We start from the raw sequence: 6000 nt of genomic DNA on the forward strand, positions 1-6000 counted from the left end.
ATGGATGGATAAATGGATGGATGGATGGATGGATGGCTTAGGGCCCTCTCTCTTGCCTTTTTGTGCAGCGTCCTGGTCTGCATTTTCACTTTCCCAGGTAGTAATCTATCAGCTATGGCAGGTTCTACTTGACTGATTTGGCGGTGGAGTCAGGGGTGGTCAGGTCATGATGTGACTATTATAGACTCACTAACCCATGAATTTGAAAGGCTATGGAGTCCAGATTTTGTCCACCAAGTGAGCAGTGGGTGAAGGGACCATGCTTCTGGTCACTGTGAGCTGCGTTGTTTAGCACTTGAGTGTGAAGGAATCCCATTTCCACCCATCACATGGCCCAATGGGCCTCAGTGTTCTATCTGTAACAATGGGCCCATTACTACCTAGGAGCATTGTCCTGTTTGAATTGGATGACCTAGGCAGATCTCTAACACATATTCTGGCTTAGGAGGACAAGCATTCAGTCTGTGCATCCTCAGCCTCCTTAGCCACCAGACACTTTCATATTAGCATGTCCCTGAAGCCATTCTCCTCCAGTCAGGGTCTTGCTTAATTGCCAGTCTGTGCAGACAGGAAGAACTTCACCATTGCTCACAGACCTCTCAGTCCGCCCTTATCTCTCTGGGTGCAGCCATCATCAAGCCCTGGCCAGACCTGCCAGGCATCGTAGAGAATGCCACATTCCTCATTAGCCAGCCAGTCTAGCTGAATTACTGAGCTCCAGACCTTGTGTCAGAAAAGAAGGGGCTGGCAAGATGGCTCAGTAGATAAAGATGATTGCTGCATAAGCCTGATGACTAAGTTCAATCCCAGATCTCATGGTGGAAGGAGAGAATGGATTCGTGAGAGCAGGTCTCTGACATCTACATGGATGTGGTGTGTTAACGCTCACACACATACACCCCAAAGCTAATGCACATGTTCAATAATATAATAATAGTACAATATATAATATATAAATAATAAAATAATACAAGGTGTAAAAAACAGTGGATACATGATTGAGGAAGATATCTAGCCTACAAAGCACACACACACACATACACACACACAGTACATACACATACCACACATATATACACACAGTACACAGCCATGCACAGACAGCACACACATGCACATTCACACACATGCACGTACACATCACATACACACACACTCAGTATACATACAAACATACATACCACACACATATATACACACACATGCATATACACATCACACATACCACACACATGCATATAAACACATACACATACATACACCACCCTTACACACATACACACACATGCATACATACACCACACATACACACACTCACCATACATACACATAGATAAACATACATACCACACATACATATGCCCACATGCATACACACATTACAATATCACACACATGCACATAAATACATACACATAAACACACAGACCATCCATACACACATACACATATACACACATACACACAGCACACACATACATACACAGCACACTGATGCCACACATATGAACATACACAATATACCACCCATACATACATACATACGTACATACATACATACACATACCACAATGCATACACACATATGCACAGCACACATATGCATACACACATCACACATACCACACACATGCACACACACACACATACACACACACACACCAACTGCACATTTGAGTGACATGTTGGTTTAGGAAGTTGTACTTGTATGTATAATGATGGACTGAGAAGGGAAGTGGGTGATTATGGAGTGGGGCACGTAGAAGGGACTCATGGGATCAGGACAGGACTTTGAAAAACCATGGAACTACTAAGAAGCTCTGAAAATGCAAACTAAGCATCCCAAGTGGGGCTGGGCAGGGAGTATGGGAGCCAGCCTCTGGCAGGATCAATGGGCAAGTGAATCCAGAAAGCTGGGGGAGGAGTGAGTCCATGGACAAACTAGTTGTAGCCTCAGAGGACTCAGAGTTGTTGGGCCCCTCCTCAGTGGCACTTGTTAGAGGCGACCTTCTCAACCTTGGATCAACCAGTGAGGCTCTGGGATCCTGCTGTGCCCCGTATCACCATGACATCGATGTCTGAGTACCCTTCAAGGACACACACATCCCCAGTCTTAGTCTCCAGATTTCTATCCTTTCCAATAATGCTATCAAATTACCAACCCATCACCGAGGAGGAGGAGGACGATGGAGCCCTCGGGATCCAATCCCATCTCAGTGAGGCCAAGCACATGAGCCTTTGAAGAGATACTTGGCATCCAAGTCCCAAAGCCCAGCTTGCCTGGGCTCCCCCACTGCTCCTCAGCACACACGCACGCACGCTGACTCCACAAGCTTGCCGCCTGGGATCTAGTTACATTCTGTTGCTGAGATGAAGCTCTCAGACCAAAGGCGGCGTGGAGAGGAAAGGGTTAATTTGGCTACATCCCTGGTCATGGTCATTCCTTGAGGAAAGAATTCAAGGAGGAGGCTGGGGGTGGGGGTGGGGGGAAGGCTTGACTGTAATCCCAGCACTTGGGGGTGGGGTGGGGGGCAGAGGCAGGCAGATCTCTGTGAGCCGGAGGGCAGCCTGGCCTACACAGAAAGGCCAGCCAGGGCTACATAGTGAGACCCTGTCTCAAACAAATGAACCCCAGCAGGAATCTGGAAGCAGAGACCGTGGAGGCACAGTGTTTTCTGGCTTGCTCACCCTGGCTTCTTGAACACCCAGGGGTGGCCCAGTCACAAAGGGCTGGGTTAATAATCAAGAAACTTCCCATCAACTTGCCCATGGGTTGGTCTGCTTGAGAGACACTTTCATGCCAGACAACTCTAGCTTGTGTCAAGCTGACCCTGACCAAAACCAACCAGCAGAGGTGGGCCCAGAACCTCCAGGGCAGGACTGGGGTTGCTAAGCTGTGGCTCACATGGCCAGTGCGAAGGTCTCGGGGGTCACACTGGGAGTCACCCGGATTACCACACATAACTAGTGGCTTTCTGATGCCTCCTTGTGGTTTAGACCTCTCCTGGCTTACCTCCAAATCTCTCGGAGGCACTGAGGGCTAAACGGTCACACGAGGAGCCTTTTCAAAGCTGCCCAGAGTGAATAGAAGACTTACCCACACCGTGACTGTCCCTCTTCATTATGCCCAGGTCTCCCAAAGCATGACAAAATGCCCAATTGCCCACGTGCTAAGACACTGCCATCTTTAGCTAGCCAGTGTTTATTAGCTACTATGTCTGGGCGTGAATCTGGTCAGCCGAGCTGACTGTGCCGCTATTAACACATTTAACTCAGGGACCAATTAACAGCCACAGCTGGGCCCTAAGCACGTGCTTGGAATGGGACCGCAGCAGAGCGGCCCAGCGGCTGGTCAGAAACATGGCTCCCATCCTCCACTTCCCAGAAGACTCAGTGTAGGAAGGAGGAATTTTCCTATTATTTCGTAATCGTCTTCTTAGATTCTCTTGCTTTCTTTTTCTCCCCTACGAACATCAGCTGCCCCTACAGGTGCTTGTTTAGCCGGCCTCAGGAAGCGTGTGCTCACAGTCAGTGTTTCCATGGGCATGGAGGGGTGGGCTTGGGAAGGAGAGTGACGGGGAGAGCCATACGCTTGCCTCTACTGACTTCCTGAAATTTAAAAAGCATGCTGACAGGACGGATGGACAGATGCTCCAGGCCTGCCGTCAGGCTTGAGGCTCCAGGTCCATCTCTGATAATGCATTGATGGGACAGTGAAGCTGGGACCCGAGCCTGCCTGGAGCAGCTTGGAGGGTGGAGTGTGGTAGAGTGATTGGCGTTGCCACGGCAATAGGAAGGTTGATGGTGGTGGTGCTGATGTGTGCTTGTCCGTGCAAGTGTGTTGCAGCAGATAATTTTTTTTAATACTTCTGTCCATGTCGAGACCCAAAACACGCTTCTATCTTTCCATTTATTTATTTATTTATTATTTAGTTTATTTGTTATAAGACAGGGTTGCTCTGTGTAGACCTGGCTGTATTGGAACTTGCTCTTTAGTCCAGGCTGCCCTCAAACTCAGAGATCCACCTGTCTCTGCCTCCTGAGTGCTGGGATTGAAGGTGTGTGCTGCCACTCCCTGGCTTTTTGTTGGCCCACATTCCTCCAGACCCTTTGACTATGCAATACCAAGTCCTGCCTTGCTCACTCAGTTGCTATTCCCAGATTTAGCTCCGTTGTCTCCCTAGTGATTCTCTCTCTCTCTTTCACTCTCTCTCTCTCTCTTTCTCTCTCTCTCTCTCTCTCTCACACACACACACACACACACATACACACACACACACACACACTCCTGTGGCCAAAGTGACTGTGCTCACGAGGCCTTCCAGCCTGCACTCACCCATTCATCCCACATGCCAGGGCAGCTGGAACGTCCCGGACACTGTATGTCAACAGCCAGCTCACCCCTTAAAGCTCTTGTGTTACATACGGTTTGGATTTTTGTCCCTGTGCCCTGTGTCCGTGGTCATGCTGCCAGACCACAGTCCCACTGTGATAGAGCCTTTAGTCTCTTGAACAGGCTGAGTACCCAAGGATAGCCCTGAGGAGAAGGGTGAGTTCATGAGCAGAGGGTTTAGCTCGAGGCCACTGCAAGAAGTAAAGAGCATTGACCAGAATAGTGGATGTGATCCTGGGGAAGACGGAACTTGAGAAATGTTGTGAAAACTTGTGAAATACAGAGCAAATACAAGGGACATAGAGTAAACACACAGTGAACATAGAGTGAACATAGAATGAACATAGAGTGAGCATAGAGTAAACATAGAGTGAGTGTAGCGTGAATATACAGGGAAGATAAACACACAATGAACATACATTGAGCATAGAGTGAACATAGAACATACAGTGAACATAGAGTGAACACACAGTGAACCTAGAGTGAACATACAGTGAACATAGAGTGAACACACAGTGAACATAGATGAATATACAGTGAACATAGGGTGAACATACAATAAACATAGACTGAACACACAATGAACATACAGTAAACCATGTTTGAACTCAAGCTGAAGTTTGGTCCCTGTCATTTAGGCTCTGAGTGATACAAGAAATCTGACTAAGCATTCAGGGTATGGTCTCAGGTGATTAGGATGGGGCAGGGTCATGAGGGTGAGCCCATATGACTGACTTCTGGTGGCTTTAGAGGAAGAAGGAGAGAGACCAGACACGCAGGAACCTGCCATCTCTTGCCACACGATATTCTGTGCTATCTTGGGATGGAGCCCCACAAAGGGAGGGCATTAGCAGGTCAGGCCCTCAGCCTCTGAGCCTCCAGGACTGTGTCCCAAATAAAACCAGAGTGCTTGAAACAGTCTCACTCTGTAGCCCAGGCTAGGCTGGAACTTACCCTGTAACCCAGGCTGGCCCCAACCCTTATAAAGTAGCACTCCATGAGCGATGGAGACAATGGATGAAGGGCTGATGAAGGGACAGAAATAATCCCAGTTTTCTCTCTTGGGCAGCCAGAGGGAAGGATGGGACAGCACGCATTTGAAACAGGGAAGTAGTGTGTCACTGTGTGTGCCCGTGTGAGCATGTACAGGCCAGAAACCAACTTTGGTGTCTTTCCTCAAATGCCTTCCACCTGTTTCTTGAAACAGCATCTTATGGGCTGACTGGCCATGATCCTCAGCCACACTCCTATCTTCTACCCCAGTGCTAGGATTCCAGGTGGATGCCACCAAGCCTGCCTTTCTACATGGGTGCTAGGAATTGAAGGCTGATCCTCACGCATCCGTGCATAGCATATATGCATGGTTACACATGCATGGCCCACAAAGCTACCCTAGGCCAAGTCCAAGAAAAGCAACCAGCTGTCAAGTTTGGACTTCATAAAAGGAAAAACAAAAGATGGAAAACTTCACTTTATGTAACTACCTTGTTTTGAGTCAGGGTCTCCTGTGGTCTGAGCTAACCCTGGGTCCTGACCCACCTGCCTCTGCCCTGAAAGCTTGGCCTTCCAGCCTGTGCCGCCATGCCTAGCTTTGGTCTCTATCTTTG

This window comes from Mastomys coucha, unplaced genomic scaffold (genome assembly GCF_008632895.1).
Source record: "Mastomys coucha isolate ucsf_1 unplaced genomic scaffold, UCSF_Mcou_1 pScaffold22, whole genome shotgun sequence".
Taxonomy (NCBI): Eukaryota; Metazoa; Chordata; class Mammalia; order Rodentia; family Muridae; genus Mastomys; species Mastomys coucha.